This window comes from Protopterus annectens, chromosome 16.part0, assembly GCF_019279795.1.
Source record: "Protopterus annectens isolate FY-2018-M chromosome 16.part0, PAN1.0, whole genome shotgun sequence".
Taxonomy (NCBI): Eukaryota; Metazoa; Chordata; order Ceratodontiformes; family Protopteridae; genus Protopterus; species Protopterus annectens.
The window spans coordinates 799,515,160-799,534,739 of record NC_056750.1 but is presented as its reverse complement, the minus strand read 5'-3'; positions in this window follow the sequence as shown (position 1 = coordinate 799,534,739).

Sequence of the window (19,580 nt, the reverse complement as noted above, 5' to 3'; positions counted from 1 at the left end):
ACTTAACATCCCCTAAAAGTAAGGGTGGCCTAAGCCTTCCGAACCTCCATCTCTATTATACAATTATTTCTGCTAACAAACTCCTGTCTATTTCGAACTTAAACTTTAGCACATACAATTCTTATCCTAATTGGTCTAAACTTTGGTTCCAACACATCTTAACCAAGAAGTTTAATCCAGTCGCCCTTCCTTTGCTTTCTATGGATGTTATAGATACTTTAAAATTATCCAAGTGTTTAAAACAAAAAGTTAACTCTTTTCAAGATTTGCTAAAACTCATTAAACTTGACAGTGTTTTCCCATTATTTCAACCCCTTCACTTAAATCCTAATATTAAGTTAAATAACATGACAATTAATCTTTCTAATTTCCCTCTTATTAAAAACTTTAGAGTCTGGGATATTCTGAAATATAAAGATGAAACTTTCACTAATTTACGCAAAATTCTCAAGGTTAACTGTAAATACATAACTATTCTCCATCAGTTGCGAGAATTAGTCACATCAAAATTTGCCCATATTAAGCCAAATAAACAAGCTTTCACCAATATAGACAAAGTCATTCAATCTCTATTACTTCCGGAGAAAATGCTCTCCAAATCATACAAACTTTTAACTTCCATAATTCATGATTCAGACTGCCTCTTCTCCAAATATTGGGATAAATACAACTCTCAAATATCTGAGAACCAGAAATTTTCTGCTATAAAAAATACTTTAGACTATTCCCCCTTCAAGAAACTCTTCTACACCCAGTTAATGATAAATAACAATGCTTACTACACTCCCTCTAAATTGAACAAGTTTGATTCTAGGAAACCCTCCTCATGTCCATGTTGTTCCTTTCCAAATGCTGACCTCCTACATGTTCTATGGTCTTGCCACCATTCACATAAACTCTGGTCCTCATTGAAAATCCACCTACAGAAAATGGGCTACCATAAATCCACTCTCTCTTGGGAGTTAGCAATCCTTCACATTCCCACTAGAGATCTTTCTAAATTTGACACTCATGTGTTGGTTTTCATTTGCTCGCTTATGAAATTATAGATCACCAAAAATTGGCTTGATCATACTAAATTATGCTGGAATAACTTTAAGAATTTGGCCCATTCATACATCTCAGCACAGAAAACTATATTGAAAAGCCCTAAGAAGATTGCCCTCATCAAAAAAGTTTGGGAAAAAGTTTTAGATCTCATTAGCAGTGAATAATAATTCTGATTCCTCCTCTGGTCATGTAGACCTTGTTTTCCTTTTCCTCCTATATACTTCTTCTTATCTGTATGTACCCTTTCAGTGGTTGCATTTTGGTTAACACTTGTACATATTGTATATAATTCATTAATTTTTGTTATTTGTGTTAGGTTTGATCATATTACATGTTTGTTTATGTTCTGTATTTTCACCTAGTTCCTAAATACCAATACTCAATACAGTGTGTCTCTTTGTTGACATTTTATGAATCAATAAAAAGTTTTTTTAAAAAAAAAAAAAAAAAAAAAAAAAGCTTCTAGATTTAAGGCTAAGCAATTTCTTAAATGTGTCCATAATATTAGACCTCCCAGGAAGCCTGCTCCTCCTCCCTGGGATCTTAATTTCAGTTTGGAAATATTGATTCAGGCTCCTTTTGAGTTTGCTGTTTTAGCTTCCTTGCAACATTGTTCTTGGAAGACAGTTCTTTTGTTAGCTCTTACTTCTGCCAGATGGGCGTCTGACTTGTGTACTAATCCTTTTTTCATGCCCAAGGTGGTTAATAAGTTGTTACTTAATCAGTCTAGTCATTTGCTTACTTTTTTCCCATCTCTGCAATCTGAAAGTGAGAGGGTGCTGAATACATTAGATGTCCATAGACAGCTCAGATTTTATTTGTATAAAACTAAAGCTATCAGAAAATCTGAACAGTTATTTGTTTCCTTTCATCCTCGGTCTTTAGGTTTGGCTGTTTACAAGCAAACTATTTCCACTTGGATTTCAAAGACTATTTCCTTTTGTTACACTTTTTATGGCGAGAGCCTTCCTTCTTCTATAAAGGCTCATTCTACTAGAGCTGTGGCTTCTTCTGGTGCTTTTTTCAAAGGCTCAGATGCTAATTCTATTCTTGTAGCTGCTACCTGGACTTCTGTGCATACCTTTACCAACCATTACCAGTTGGATGGTATCTCCAGATCTAGGGCTGGTTTTGCCAATGCCATTCTTCATGGCTTCTTAGAGGGCTTTGCTGCTTCCTCCTCTCAAGTTTCTTGAGCTTTGTCACTCTCCCATTCGTAATGAATACTGGAGCGGTGAATGTAAGAACACAAAACAGTTGTGTAGAATCTTCCCATAACAGTAGATGTCCTTGCCTTCACCGCTGCAGTACTCACTCCTTCCCTCTATCCTCCTACTCTTTTTTTCCATCCTGGATGTGCAGGTTCTCCTTGGTTTTCCTTAGACTGATGTTCCTACTGGGGCAATCAGCTCTGAGGATGGTACACCTGAACATCACCTTTATGCCCTACGCTACACAAGGAGTATATAGGCGATGTTCAGTGTACCTTAAAGCAATGATAGACTTTGGTAAACTGGCTGGACAATGGGCTTCACGGCAGGGAACACCATTTGTAATGAATACTGCAGTGGTGAAGGCAAGGACATCTACTGTTACAGTAAAATTTTACACAACTGTGCTTTCTACTAAAGTGAAAAGCTGACAGAATAATACAGTGTGAATTAAGATCCATTTTCTGAAATAAAAAAGTCTATAACTCTAAATACTGTCATTATTTATTAAGTCCAATTCACCACCTACCCTCATAAAATTGCCAGTTTTAGACATGATTAAGAGAGACAGAGAAAAAAAAATTACAAAAAAATAGTGGCTTCCTGAACATTAGGGATAGTTGCGATGCAGGCTGTATTGTGTGTTGCTATTTAATTACTCCACCTCAGTAATTTTCCAAATAACATCCATATTACACATTCAAATTGCACAATGGAGAGATATTGCATTTTGTTAAATGATATGGTTTGGATAAACATCATGAGGGGAAAGGTGTTTGATAAATTCCCTCAGCCCCTGATTTTATATATAGGTAGACCCATATATATATATATATATATATATATATATATATATATATATATATATATATATATATATATGGGTCTACCTGATAACACCGACGTGCCAAAACACCGACAACGAAATAACCGACACAAAAACACTGAAAAAAAAAGTTCAAAAACACGAAACTTCACATGCCCGACAAACCAAAATCACGACAAACAACAAAACAAATACCGTTCCCAAAAAACACACACACAACACAAGCACACCAAAAATCTTACAAACCTACACTAAACCTTACATATACAACTATCTATGCACTAACCTTAACCCAAACCCTAACCCTAAGGTCCGTCACTATCGCACACTTACCTTACCCGCACCCTAACCCACTTAACCCGCCCCTAAACCTAAACTCCGTCACTATTGTACACTTACCTTACCCACACCCTGACCCTAACATCCGTCCCTATCGCACACTTACCTTAACATGTCGGTGTTCTCAGCATCGGGATTCTCAACTGTCAGTCTTCTCCATTGTCGATCTTCCTGTGTCAGTGTTGTCATTGTCGGCGTTTTCAGGTAGACGCATATATATATATATATATATATATATATATATATATATATATATATATACACACACACACACACATGTATATATACACACACACACACACACACACACACACACACACACACACACACATATGTATATATTTATTTAGATATACTGAAATTGAACAAACACCTAAACATCTACATTTACAAAGTCGACATGCTACTATGCATGCAGTGACTGACAATCTTGACATATACAAAATCTCAAATTAAAAAAAGGTATATTAAAACATCATTTATTTGAAGGGGACAAGACTCCATGCACCCCCAGCACCCCTTGCTAATTATATGTACTAATTCCTAGATCACCCATTCTCAGAGAAAAAACATATTTCCCTGTCATAACAATTGCATAATCTTGCACATCTGTTGGCCATCTATTTAGTCGACTAAATATATATATATATATATATATATATATATATATATATATATATATATATGGACCTACTTCAGAAGCTCAGAATTTCAAAACTTTGAACTTCAAACGTCTGAAACCATAAGATCAAAGTTTTTGAAACATTCAAAAACCTAATTAAAAAAAGTAAAAACAACATTTTTTTTAAGTTTTTGCAGGTAGCAAGCCCCCTGCACCCTCCACACCTCCTACTTAATAAATATACCAACTCCGAGATTACACTACAGTGAGGAAAACAGTAAATATCCCATGATGCACTGTATGGCAATCTCCATTAAAATTATTGAAGTTTCAAAACTTTGATCTTATGGTCTCAGATTTTGAAGTTTGAAGTTTTGAAACTTCAAGCTTCTGAAGGAGATTCATATATATATATATATATATATATATTAAAATAAAGCTGCAAGCACAACAATTATGGTGCACACCCCAGAGACATAGTGCATGGATCCAAATGAACACTGAGTGTTCCAAAAAAGTCAGAATGAACACTTGGCATACGAAATTACTAAAAACTATGTGCAAACGGAGATTGCTCCAAGGGGTGTGAGACTGTATGTGGAACCAGGCATTGGTACAGAAGATGTTCTATTAAAAAATGGTGCAATATACAGAAAGCTGCTTCTAAGTTGTTTTTGGAGTGTTTGACTGAGCACTATGACAGTCAGTTAACTGGATTAACGGATGAGTTACAATGATCTTTTGAGGCTGTTCAGGGTTTCACTACAAATGAAGGGCTTGAAAGCAGAAATAATGTTGGAAAACAGCAAACCCATATGCAGTACCTACCTTCTAGGTAAAAGTATTAACATCTTTACATGAAGATTTAGCCATGAGTAAGAACCAATGATAAGCACACCCAGAACAGACACCAGCCTGGTTAACAACAGGAAAAACAATACTCATATTAAGAGTGAACCTACAAGCTATCCTAAAAACTATAGACCAATAACTTGCCTTCTGACGACATAGAAATCATACATTGGAACTGATGCAGACAGAGTTTATAGTCCTTTAGAAGAAAACTCAATCATTGCAATAGAACAAAAGTATAATAAAAGAAAGTCATTTGGAACAAAGGATCATTTGCTGTTAAATAAAATCATAATGAAGAACTGTAAAAAGGGGAAGAATCTAAGTATGGCATGGATAGACTACAAAAATTATTTGATAGTAGTCCACGTTCATGGATAAGAGTGTTTAAAAATGTGCAAGATACACCTGCACTGATCGATTGCATTACAGTGACCATGAAACAGTGCCAAACCACTTTGCAATTAAGCCATAATAAAGGAAAAATTATTATTCCAGTAATAAAAATTCAAAGGAGGATATTTCAGGGTGACTATCACCGCTGCTGTTTTGTCTTGCCCTTAATCCATTAAGTTGTCTACTTAACAGATTAGGTCATGGCTATAGCAGTTTCACTCCCACAAAACAACAAAATGTAAAAACATCTCATTTTCTTTTGTAGATGATTTAAAACTATATAGCTCATCAGACGAGGAACTAAAAGAACAACTACAAATGGTCAAAACTTTTTGAGATGCTGTAAGAATGTCATTTGGTCTTGATAAATGTGTAAATGAAACCTTTAAAGCAGGAAAGCTGCAGCACCAAGAAAACATCAGTTTGGGACAGGAGTGTGATATAAAAGAACTCAAGCAAGAGGGAGAGTATAAATGTTTGGGAATTGATGAAGGATCAAAAATAAAACATGAACAAATGCGAATAAAACTCAGTAAGGAATCTTTTAGAAGACTTAAATTAATCCTGAGAACAGCATTGACATATAGGAACAAAGTCCAAGCTATAAACCAATTTGCTCTTCCTGTCCTAACTTAAAGTTGTGGAGTGATTGGTGTTGGATAGGTTGGACAGGAAAACAAGAAGGATGCTTCATGCTCATCAAGTGATTTATAAAAATCAGTGCATACCAAAATTATATATTCCTTGTTCTGAAGGTGGTGTGGGCCTCCTCGAAATTGATTACATGTATAGATCTGCAGTCATGGGAATGTTTGCATACCTGCTCACTACACAAGACCCAAATGTAATGAATGTTTTGAAACATGAGGAGAATAAGTCTAAGATGACTTCCCTGCTTAGTTTAGCAGAAACATATCAGTGTCAAGCAGGAATGGAAATTAAACCAGAAGTAGGTAAAAATCAGGCATCAAGTGAATGTGCCTAAAAACAAAAGAAACAATATAAGTTAATGGATAAGATGAGAAGGCAAGAAATATGGAAAATGCATAAATATAGGTGTAAGTATAGAAAACTCTTGGAACAACCTATGTTGATCAGGATCAAACACAAGAATGGTTAAGGAGAGGTGAATTTAAACTAAAAGACAAAAGGTTAATATTGGTGGCCCAAGATAGTGGACTACGTACTCATCAGTTTACAAAGTCCACTGAACGTGGGAGAAACACACAAACATAGGTTTTGTAAAACAGAATTGGAAACAGTCACACATCTTGTTGCTGGTTGTGATATACTAATGGCAGAAGGACTGTATACTGAATGCCATAATAATGTAGAAAAACTGTTGCACTGGCGATTGTGCAAACATTATAATACTGATGTAGCTGAAAAACACTGGAAACATGAGCCATAAAGCAGCACAGAAAATGATGACTTTTATAAAACACGGGATCACCTATTACCAACAGTTCAAAAAATAGATGTAAGAAAACCAAATATAGTAGTCCACGAAAAGAAGACAAAAGTAGCACTGATCATTGAAATTGCTATACCCAGTGACTACAGTGTCTTACATATGGAGATAGACAAAGTCATAAACCACCAGGATTTGCAGGCAGAAATGAGTGCAATGTGAAAGGAAGATACCCATACAGTTCCAGTAGTAGTAGGAGCAATGAGTCTTATAAAAAAGAATTTAAAATTGTACTTAGATATGTTACTGATACATGTAACTCCGTACGAATTGCAGACGGAGTCATTACTGGGCACACAGTGGGTGCTGCAAAGAGCACTTCTGCCTAACATCAAAGATTGAAACAATACTAATTTCATGAACTTTAATCATACTTTGATTTAAGAATGGGATCCATTCCCATCATGGTATTAGAAACCCAAAAGACTTGGAGAAATTAAAAAAAAAGAATTCAACTACAGCCAAACTGCAGTATTACCAACTACCTTATACTGTCTTTCGGGATATGAAAAGAAATCAGAGCATCCTGTGAAAACACATGAAGGACAACCACACTCTGCACTGAAGGCATCCCAGCCGAAAATCGAACTGAAAAACTGTGTGCTGTGAGTTGGAAATGCCAGGTACCATGTCACTATTATTTGTACTTCATAACTAGGTGAAAGATTACCCTACCTTCATGTCAAATAGGAATGAAGCCCTGACTATTGCCCAGATGTATATTAGTGGTATGGGTGTTGGAAGGGATGGGCCATGGAGCATACCATTCCTGTCAAAACCATCCTGGGAAGGGAGCCCAAGGAGAGGCCGCACTACAGATAGGTCACTCCAAAGGAAGTACTAGCTGGCCTACACTGATTGTTTTTTTTCGGGCAGGAATAAATGTGCTGAAGGGCTTTTGCCTAGTCCAAGGATGCCCTGTTCTCACTTCTGCAAAATGAAAGGGACTGCTGAGTACCTTTACTGGAGCATTGTAAGGGTCCTACAAAATACAGGCAAAACACTGTGAAACATTGGAAATTTCTTTAAACCTACTGAATACTACATTAACTGGGAGCTTTGGGATGGACAAATTGAGATATGTTTATTGTAAGTCTTGAGCTATTTGTGTGAAACACACTGGATGTCACACTTTGTAAGTGGTATCAGACATACTTACTGTAAATGTTTGCTTATTTGGCATGAGGAAGAAGACAAAAGCACTATGTCAAACATCAGAGTCATTCCATGAAGCCCACATAAGGTATTGCTTTGTCCATTATGTGCAAGTGGTAAAGGGCAGACTATTATAGAACACCCTTATCTTTATAATGGCTAGCTGCATTCTCAAAAAGTATGAATATAGAAATAAAAATTGCATTTGAAAACTGCAAGCTATAGGTCCCCCTCTATGATCCAGGAAACCCATACCATATATTTAAACTTATTAGAAACACTAACCATCCAACCTAATACCATATTCATGGGTGACATTAGTTACCCCACTATTAAATGGGAATCCTATGACACCAAATGTACAGGCACAGAGATTCATGAATTTTGTAAACACAAACTCCCTTGACCAGATAGACAATATACCAACCAGGGGTGCGACCATACTGGATATGGTCCTCACTAATATGAGAGAGTGCTCCACACCCCCTACTGTAATGTCTTCCCTGGCCAGGTCACACCACAAAATAGTCTCCTATGACGTAAAAATAAAACTGGGACCCCCAGCTAAACCTGGAATATTTAGGGACTACTCTAAGGCTAACCTCCTGATAACCTGGCAAATTTTCGAGCCCCCATAAACCCTGAGAACACTTCTGCCTATGTAGAACTGTTCACAGAAAGCCTGTATGGGCATGATAATAACTGCATAGAGCCCACCAGGAAGAAGAACAGAAGTAACTCAGAAAAACAAGCCACCCTGGTGGAATCACAAAATCAATAGGCTGTATAACAGGAGGAAGAAATTCATGGCAAAAATCAGGAAGCGCAGCACCCAGCAGGATAAAAGCACTCTCATCAAACTAAACAAACAACTCAGAGGACAAATAAAGTCTACCAAAGCCAAATTTGAGATAAATTTGGGCTCCCAGGCCAAGGACAACAACAAAGCATTCTTTAGCTATGTCCGCAACCTCGAAGGCAATACACAATTGTGTGCAGAGCTCATTGTAAATGGAGCCACCTATACTGAGCCAGAAGATATAGCAAACCTACTGGCTGATAAATTAAGCTCCAAATTTACCCTCTCTCCCTGTCAACCATTCCTCAGGAAATACCATCAAATATAACTCCCCCTACTATCACTAGGGTACAGGTTATTAATGCTCTTTCTACTGCCAAGAACACTGCATCAATGGGCCCAGACAATATCCCAGGATGCCTTCTAAATAGCATGAAACATGAACTATCAGGGCCTCTGGAAGTACTGTTTAACTTAGCCTCCAAACAGGCTTTGTACCTCATGAATGGAGAACAGCAACAGTTATCCCTCTGCACAAAGGTGGGCCATCTACAGACCCATAAGTCTCACTAGTCTTATATGTAAAGCCATGGAAAGAATTATCATAGAAATGATCAATAGTGATATAGTAAACCTCCAGACACTGGACCCAACCCAGTTTGGTTTTGTCAAGGGCAGATCATGCCTACGCATCCTGGTGGACTTTGAGAAGGTCACCAAAGAAATGGATGAAGGCAGAATGGTTCACACTCCCTATCTTGACCTGGCCAATCCATTTGATACAATACCCCTCTCGGGCATTGTTGATAAACTCAAGAGGTTAGGTACAGACTCATATGTCACCCAACTGGCTCACAGACAGGACCCACAAAGTTAGAATTGGGGAGTCCACCTCTACAAAGAGGCCAGTCACAAGTGGAGATCCCTCAGGGATCAGTCTTCTTTTTGGCATTTACTGCCCACAAGTCAAGGCCAATGTCAATGATCTCTGGCTGACTAAATTTGCAAATGACTGCTAATTAGGAGCTGTCATTGAATCCCACACTGACACAAATGTTCTCCAGGAGGGGCTGACATAGATAAACAACTGATGTCAGAGCCATGGACTAAAACTAAATGCCAAGAAATAAATAATAGTATCCTTCGGGAACTCATCCACCCCTGGTAACTATCATATTGACAACACACCCCTTAGAAATAACCCAGTAGTCAGGGACTTAGGGACACACACAGATAGTAATCTAGCCTTTGACCATCATGTGTCTGCAGTAGTGAGGAAATCATACTATGCTGCATAATTTTTAAAAACGGTATGGCATCTAAGTCCAAGGAAGTCATTGTTCCACTGTATTTGGCATTCATCAGACCTGTCTTTGGGTACAATGCCCCCTTTTGGTATGTACCTAACCAGGCATATCCAACAATTGGAACATCTACAGAGGTTCCAAACTAAAAGAATAGAGGGTATAAGTAACATGTCCTATGCAGACTGCCTCAAGGCTCTATCCCTGTATTCTGTCTCCTACAGGCTTTTGAGGGGAGATCTATGCCGGCATACAGGGCATTTTCAGACCCCACTTTGATGGATCTCCTGCATATCCACAAAGCAAACAACACCAGAATTACCCATTCTGAAGACTTAAACATTGTCTGTGATATTAATAGGACCTGCTGGAGAGACAGATATGTATCCCAGAGACTACTCCATCCCTGGAACAGGCTGCACATCCATATGAAGCAGAGTTCCTCCCTAACCCAATTCAAGTGCAACTTGGACAGTTGGATGGAGAACAGGAAATTCATCCCTGGTTTGGCACCTGTGTCTCTGACCGACACAGGTAACCTGTAAATGGTTTATCTCTCAGACCCCTGCTTGTAAATGTTTCCTCTCCCAAGACCCTGCTTACATTTATTAAGGGTATCTGAACTTGTCAGAGATTTGGGATGCATGGCTAGGCTTAAAATGGCCCTTGTGGACATTAGTGTAGTAAAAACTTATGAATAAGCCCACTGGACAACATGTCTCTCTTTTCCAGGGTGACCCAGGAAAAAACATCAGGTTAACTGACTTGCTCAGACGTGGTAGGCAAATATAGGCTTTGGGAATGAAATGCAAACTTTTGCAATGGTTTGACAGCTTGCAGTTTTAAACCATTGTGGCAATCTGTCAGACAAGTAAGGACATTTATTATTAAATGTTACATAAGTAAACCAGTTCAGGTCTCTCTAACACCATAAATATGCAGAAGTTAAAGTCAGGTTCAACACCGTAAAGTCATATTCCTTACTCATTTCCTGCATGGACAGATACATAATGTGGTGCCATACACAGTGTATGGGAACACACCATGCTCCCTACCCTAACTCAATAGTCAACTTAAGTTTCTACCAGGTTAGTTAATATGCCAGCATTTTGGCTCTAGAAGCAGAAGACGAATTCTGTGTGTTAAGAGTACTACCCACATATTATCATGGACAATTAACATGGACAGGCTTGACTGAACTCTGTCTGTATGTGTCTGCAGGTGGGAGGACAGGTGGAAAGGGTCAGGATAATGATATGAAATGAATTGCAATACATATTTCATCAACTAATATGCCATTATAATGAACTTCAGCACTCCCACAACTTATAGGTTTATAGGCTAGTACTAAGCTAACTGCCCTTGTGAGCCATTTTAAGCTTAATTAATTATCCCTTGTGAGAGACAAACCCTGCACCTTGTGTTTGCAAGGCAAACACCTAACCATTAGGCCACCCTCCCGTATGAAGTCAAAATGAATTATGAAGCCCAAGGATATTTTATAAAATAAGAAATGCAATTCACCTACTTATTTCTAATTTTGAAGACACTGCAAGTGTGTATTTCTTGAAGAATCATATCCAAATGGCATTTTGACCAGGTGCTCGGAATTCTGGCAAAGAGCTACCTTTCATTGCATGCAATAAAAGTAAAGCACACAACTCCTGCAAATGAAATACTGCATCACTTAGAGCTGGTCTGTGAAAGCTAATGCTGGGAAATCACTGAACAATCCTGAATCAAAGACAAATTCACCCAAAACAACTAACACTATCTAAGACTGTCAGAATAAGACGATGAAGTGGAAGGCAGGATGTAAGGCCGGCTATGAAATTACATGCAGAATGTATACCAGCCTGGATCTGCATTTCAGTTCTACATCATTAATTGTCTGTTAACTTTGTCAGTGAAAAGAAACGGAGAAAGCAGACCTAAGGCTCTACACAATAACAGTGTTCTGCCATTATTTTATACTGAAACTGCAAACGTGTCACTTCAAAATTATCAAAGGTATCCCCAGGATCATGCATTCAACGGATTTCCTTTTTGTAAGAATAAGTTCACAATCATTTTATATCTCCTTACCATAAAAATGCTATTTCTCATCACATGTTCATGCACTGCTGTTTTAATACTGAAGTGACACACACATCAAAGACATAAATGCATTAACTTTAAATATATATATAAGTCACCATGTCAACATGCTCTTCTTTTTAACATTTCCATTTTTTTCTCATTTTTTCACCTTTTCCTATAGGTAAATAAAATAAAATAAAAGCAATTAAGACTAACAGTTACCTACAGGAGGAGCTGAGTATCACTCATAATTCAGAAAATATTAATTAGCACTTGTACAGTAATAGGCATTTTTTGCAGGTCTGGTAATTGAATATGGGCTCTTGAAATGAAATGTATTTTCTATAAACTTTTTTCATTGAACTAAACTCCTAAGGTACTACCATATCACAAAGTCACCTTTCTGTACACTTGCTTTTTTATGATAAGCTGTACATCTTAATGTCTATGTTTAACCAGCAGATATGGCCTGAATCTAGGAGTATATCAATTTTTTAACACAAATTTAATAAAAGCTGTAACTGTCAAGACTGTTCCTCCTGAATATCTCTGTTACATTGTTCAGAAGTTATTAATGGTGGTAAAAGTTATTAATTGGCATTTTGAAGGGCATTAGAGTTTTAATGATTTTATGATTTGTCCCTTTCTTGCTTGAAGCAAGCACACAAACACACACACACACACCACTTGCAGTCACAGATACACACACACACACACACACACACACACACATTCACACACACATCAGACACACACACACATTACATATTCAAACACTGCATGCACACCTATGTGCAGTTTAAAGAATGAACCACTATCTCACCTAATAGTGTATCTCTGGGACATAGGAAGAAGCACATAGTAAACAAACAAAAAAAAAATAAGCAGGAGGGACATGCAGACTTTCTAAGAAATGGCACTGTAGATAGTAACCAGTCCTTTTTCACCAAAAACATTGTCATATTGACAAGGAAGGATAGCAAACTGGAGAAGCAAACGATTAACAATAACAACCCCAAAAAAAATAATATATATATGAGTGAAAGAGAAAGAACGGAAAGAGCACTACAACAGTTAGGATACATAACTTCATTTACTACAAATGAAGTAAATCCTTACAGCAGCTTCAAAACTAATATACATATTTAAGGACGGAAAGCCCAATTCCAAAAAGCAAAACAGCAGATCAATACGACTAAGCTCAGTTCATGAGTTGTCCTCCCTTAAACCTTATGCTTTGATTGAGGGATTGTTGTATTCTGAGCTGTCTAACCTTGTGAATGGCCTAGGTGCTGAAGAAAGGACGGTAATGCACCTGTGTAATGTGCTCCCGTACCTGCAGGGAAGGACCAGTCATAAAGCTACAATATTAGATGATTGACGTTGGGGATGTAATGACAGGAGTATATTATCCACTAAATGTGCCTTTCTAAGTGTATTTGCAACGAAGCTAGTGATCCTGAGGAAGAGTCAAGTCTGAGCTGCATCTCACTGTGCTTTTGTTGCCTTTTTTTAAACAAGAAACATCTTTATTGAATTATCACTTATGACAAAAGCAATCGTACATTTATATAAATGAAAGCAAAATGTACTGACATAATTTCAGTATCAAATATTATACATCGCATATAATCTTCTATACAGTCACTGTCAATTGAACATTACACAGCTGACTTAAGTCTTGCTTTCCCTTAACTCTCATTCCTCCTCCAAGACAGTATTCGGCATGTATTGTTCCCACAATTCCCATTTTTCTATATAATTTGCTCCTATCCTATTCGAAAGATCCCATTCCCAGTTCTCTTATCTCTCTTAGCATATTCACTGCTTCTGTTACAGTTGGTTTAGACAGCCAGTTTTCTTTTCTTGATCATATCTTTGTTATATTTTTGACTGAGGGCAGAAAACTTAATAAAGTATGATGGCCACTTACAGAGGCATTCTGTGATCTTAACACCACATCCATCTCTTCCTGGGCTGCCAGCCCATTACTTTTAAAACACTTTAAACATTAATATTATTTCATGAGAAATTTTGTTTGTTACAGACTAGCTCAAAGTCTTCATATGTATATTTTCCCTCAGTAACTGCCATCTCTTTGTGGTATACTAAAAGCAAAAGCAAAATCGTTTTAAAGTTGTACATCGCAGAGAGTGTTGAAAAAGAAATCGGACAGCAAAGCATGAATGTCAATGCATACAAGAGGTCCAGACGTTGTGATCTGCTCAGCATCTTACAATCTGCAGGAAACCTGCATGGAAAAGAAAAATTATGTAATCTCACAGTACACATAATATTCAAGATAATTTGCATCCTTTTTATTCTCCTGTAATGTCTGGAGGCAGTCTGCGTACCAATACCACAAGGGTGAAGGGCCTGGTCTGCTTCAAAGACAATGCCATATCTGGTGACAGGTCTGAATCTTTATCTGTTGCTGTCAGTACAAAGGGGTTTTAGAAAAGGAAAACGTCTAGTTGAGGTGTGTCAATCACTTATAATGATGACCAAGGTGGCTTTGAACTCTGATCTTTTTGGGTCATGCCTAGCAAAGAGGAGTGTGTCTGTTGAGGCTGACTTGTTTCAATAACTCAGTCGCAGTATAGCAATCCACCTCCATGTCTGTGACCTGAGATCTGTCTAGGACTTCATTTTGATTTTCTGATAACAGTCTCTCTATCTCAATAGTCTGTCTGGTTTTGGTATAGACTGGGATAATGAATGCTCTTTGTCATTATAAATTTAATAAAACATAGACATGCTGTTACATTTACATATTGGTCTGTAGCTCATAATGTTTCTACTCTTTAGACAATCTTCTCAAACTGAAATCTGTGAATAAATTGTCATACTTGAAACTTCGAAGTTCTCTCTTGCCTGACATTTACGATTTGAATAATGTAATGCCTGGAGCTTCTGTTAAAATGTAGCTTAGCAGACTGGAACATTAGCCTTGCAGGAGTTGAATTGTCTAGAATGTACTTTTATGTTTTTTTTTTTTTTCTCCCTGTCCCCATGAAGCTTCTAGCTATTCCTTATTACTTTTGCACCTGTTCTACTCCAGATCTCCAATATTCCTTACCAATGTGCCCCCTTGATGTACCTCTTTGATGGGATGGTCCCCCAGCTTCTTGGGAAGTTTATCACTGTAAAAGTTAACATGTAGCCCCAGGGTGCAAGGGATCTAATAAGGGAGTTACAGATGTGGATCTGAGAGGAATCATGCAAATGAGAGAGGGGTAGTTAATATACCTCACAGCTGGAGCAGCTAGTGCAAAGATGTAATAATATCATCACTACAGTGTCTGTACTCTGAGGTGACCTATGAGGCCTCCGGTCTCCCCCATAGGGTGCACAGGCATCAGGTCTCCTCAAGCCTTCCTCTGAGATAAGAGACCTGTCTACTAGTCATTTCATCCTATCCCTCCCACCCAGCCCTACCCACCTATCAGTGGTCCTAATCTGATCTTGAACTTGTGTCACTGATAGCACAAACAGATGCTCTGCCTCTGCGCCATATGACAGCTACAAGAAGTATTTTTTATTTGTATTGACTTCTGTGTATCTACAGCCATATAAAGGCCCTGTCATTAGCCTAGTATAGACCTATGAATCTATGAATGTATAAAAATGCCTAATTTAATTATTCAGATTAGAAATTCTATTTTCGTTTTTTTCTCTTTCAGATTATTATTATTTCTTATCTATTTATATGTGTGTTTATGTTTGAGAATCCATTCGCTGAAATCCATTTAAAAAAGGCACTATTGGACCAGTGAAAGCTTTAGCCAGCATGCAGAAGCCCCTGAATGAGAGGTACAAGCTATCTTTGACAAAGGAAGTAGAGGCGTGCAGCAGTTCATCCTATGCTGACATATACTGGATGCCGAATGATACCAGTTATTCATCCAGTTGTTCAAATCAATCATCTTTACCTTGTGTTTCAGCATCATTCTTAACAAAGATAGAATTCTGATCATTAAGAGAGTCTTTTCTACATGTGTGACTTGCATAAAGAGCTCAGAAATGTCTCTCTGCATATCCTTTAGGATTTTGCATGCCTGGTGATTTATACCAACATGGACAACCACCATGTCATAGTCATACCTGTTTTTCTTGAGGCTCTTTGGGGACCCTTGAGACTTCAGAGATCTTAGCACAAGAAAGACAATTCATAGTGGCCATACTTTTGTCTAAACTTGTGAGAGCAGAGGGTCTGTGTCTTACTATGGAGTCAACAATTACCAGTACATTTTATTAGTGGAGAGATTAAACATACTTGGTTTGGGTGAGTTGTTTCCTATTTACTCTCTGTTATGGATGTGGCGATACATGTTGTGTTTTTTAATATCCAGTGAGGCCTAGTGTTTTCAGAACTAAGAGGCCTAGGCAATGACTTTTTTACAGCCTCAACATATTATAATGTTCCGTGTATTTGTTTGGAGTGGAGTGGCACCACTCACCTTACTCACGTGAGATAATTCTAACCTTACTCCTGCCCCTAAAGCTACACATAACATTACTAAAAGCCTTTCCCTAACAGCACAACTACCAAAATGACACTTCAACTTGGTTTTGTAGCTTCAGTATACTGATAAAGGGATTTTTAGTGGAAGAGAAATATTCATTGTTTTGTGATTCCATCTTTAAGTCATTTAGCATTTTGTGAATCTCTCTGTTGTTTCTAACATTTTTTAGAATGCTTTAAATTGAAGTTGGCTTTGTGGCTGTGACTCATTAAGTCAATTTCAATAAAAATCATGACAGTGGGACAATATTTTAGTCTTTAGGTAAAATACTGTTCCTCTGTTGTTAGCGACACAGAGGAAAAACGCCAAGCTTGGCGTTTTTTCTGCTGTCTCGCTACTGTCTCACTAATGGCAGAGGAACAATATTTTACTTAAAGACTCAAAATAATGACAGACAATATTTTAGTCTTTAAGTACAATATTGTCCCTCTCTCATTAGCGAGACAATATATGCACACACAAGTGATCTAGTCAGACTAACATAGTGATATACTATGTACACCAGGGTTGCCGGATTTCCAACTGGCGGGAAAGGGACGAAGTGAGGACCAAAAAAAAGGTCTTCAATGCTAAGTGAGGACCAAAAAAAAAAAAAGTCTTTGACGCTTAAAAACATGGAGCTACTTCTGTTTAATACGGAACATCAAGCAGATCTGCATTAAACACAAGTAGCTCCATGTTTACCAATTTTTGATTGGCCCGTATGTCGGTATATGAGCCAATCAAAAAACTCGAAAAATGGAGCTATGTTTAATGTGGAACTGCCTGATGTTCCGCATTAACACCAGCAGCTCTGTATTTAGCAATTTTTGATTGGCCCGTATGCCGGTATACGAGCCAATGAAAAAACTCAAAAAAACGAGCTATGTTTAATGCGGAACTGCCTGATGTTCTGCATTAAACACCAGCAGCTCCATATTTAGCGATTTTTGATTGGCCTGTATGCTGGTATATGGGCCAATCAAAAAAAAAAAAAAGCAGAGGGCTGTTTTGCCGGGATTTAAACCGGCAGTGCAGGACTTGGGATCGGGCTGCTGATCCCGGGACAATCCCGCTCAAATAGGGACGTCTGGCAATCCTGACGTATGCGCACACACACGCGCATTTCATTATGTTATTTCCTACACACATACACATGCGCACACACACACACACACACACACACACACACACACACACACACACACACACACATGCACACACACCTTACTAACCCACACTCCAAGTGATTTTGCGCTGCTGATAATTGCTACTGCATGTTTATGAAGATCCCAATGAATAGCTTGCTTTACTCTTTAAAATCACTACTCTGCCAATTTATTTTGAGCCATTACTGAGAACAATATTCAGAATGTTTCAGTAGGTCAGGTTTGTGTTTGCGTGTGTTTTGGCTTGTTTTACCTCAGCAGATCCTGTCTGGGTGTCCTGCAGAGTACTACAGCAGCAGAAATAAAAGAGAGAGATTTTGCTTGATTATAAGTACCTATTTTTGCTTTCTTAGCTTGATTTTGCATTGCCGCACTTCTTCTCTGCTTATTTTGTGTACTGCACCTTTAAAAATCATTTATTATTCATCTGCATTTACTGATACAGGCTTCACACTGAAGTGCACTAGCCTTTTAGTGTCTTATAAGTGTATTTTTATACTGCATTTCTGTTTTTCTAACTAAAAACCAAAAAAACCCAAAAAATCTACTTGCTCATTTTTTGCCTTTTCTCAATTTAGAATAGTTCGGATCTCAGACTTGCTGATTTCAGGCCTGTATTTGATGTTCTGAGTTGTCCGGACCTTGTAGAGACAGAAGGAAGTCTTTCTGCTTTATCAGTGGTAGTCGTAAGCTTTGCACAGCCTATCTATCGCTGGATGAGTGGTTTCCAGCTCAGGAATTGGTTTTTGTTGGCCATTTTGGTCTGCTTCTATCCTTTTCAACTTTCTGACTTAAAACCCCATGTTTGTGCAGGTTTGCGCATAGCGCAGCACCACTAAGCTTAAAGTGCCTTAAAGTTTGCTCTTCAAATTTTTACTTAGATCTTGCTAGCTTTCATCTCTGAGCACTTAAATCAGACCTCTAAACACAGCACTTGCTCAAAAACTCTTGCAGCTGCAATTGTAGTCATACAAACTGCTAATAGCACTAACAGAAGCAGCTTCAGTACTTATAAAGAAGCATAACAGCTACAGTACTTGCATAACAGCTGCAGTACTACAGTACTTGCATAACAGCTACAGTACTTAAATACTAAGCACCTATCCAGGCATGTCTAAAGGTCAGTTCCCTACACTTACTCATTAACCTGGTGAACCTGGGCATTCTGAGACAATGTAGCAACTGCCTCATGTACACAGGCAACCCTCTCCTCCTACCTACTAACACATCCACTTGTGAGAGATGTACATACATAACCAAACTGGAAGCTATGCTCTCTCAAACCAAGACTTGGCTAGCCAGTCTATAGATAGCTCACCAGATCACTTATCACCACACCGCTCACATGGTAACAAAAAACACACACCCACTTTTGCTGAGGTTCTCAATAAAAATCTGCCCAAACAGCAAAGACCTCCGAGGCAAAAATGCAAGCAACCATCTCACCCAAACACAACCCCCATGACACATAGCCCACATAAACAGTATGCCACTCAACCTGAGCCCGTGCGGTAAAACAGTCAACCCAATACACTAATCACTGGTGACTCTATAGTAAGGCACACTGATGTCCCACTCACTAGGTTAAATAAGGAGAAAGTTCCGGTCAGCTGCTTGTTGGGTGCCAGGATCCGCCACATAACGCATGCACTTGGGTCTCTCCACAACAAGTACAAGTATGACTCAGTCATTGTCCATGTTGGTGTGAACAACCTAAGATGTACCTCCCTGGAGTACATGAAAAGAGACATGGAGGAGCTCTTGGATCTTGTAGCACAGGCAGGTATGACCCTAACTCTGAG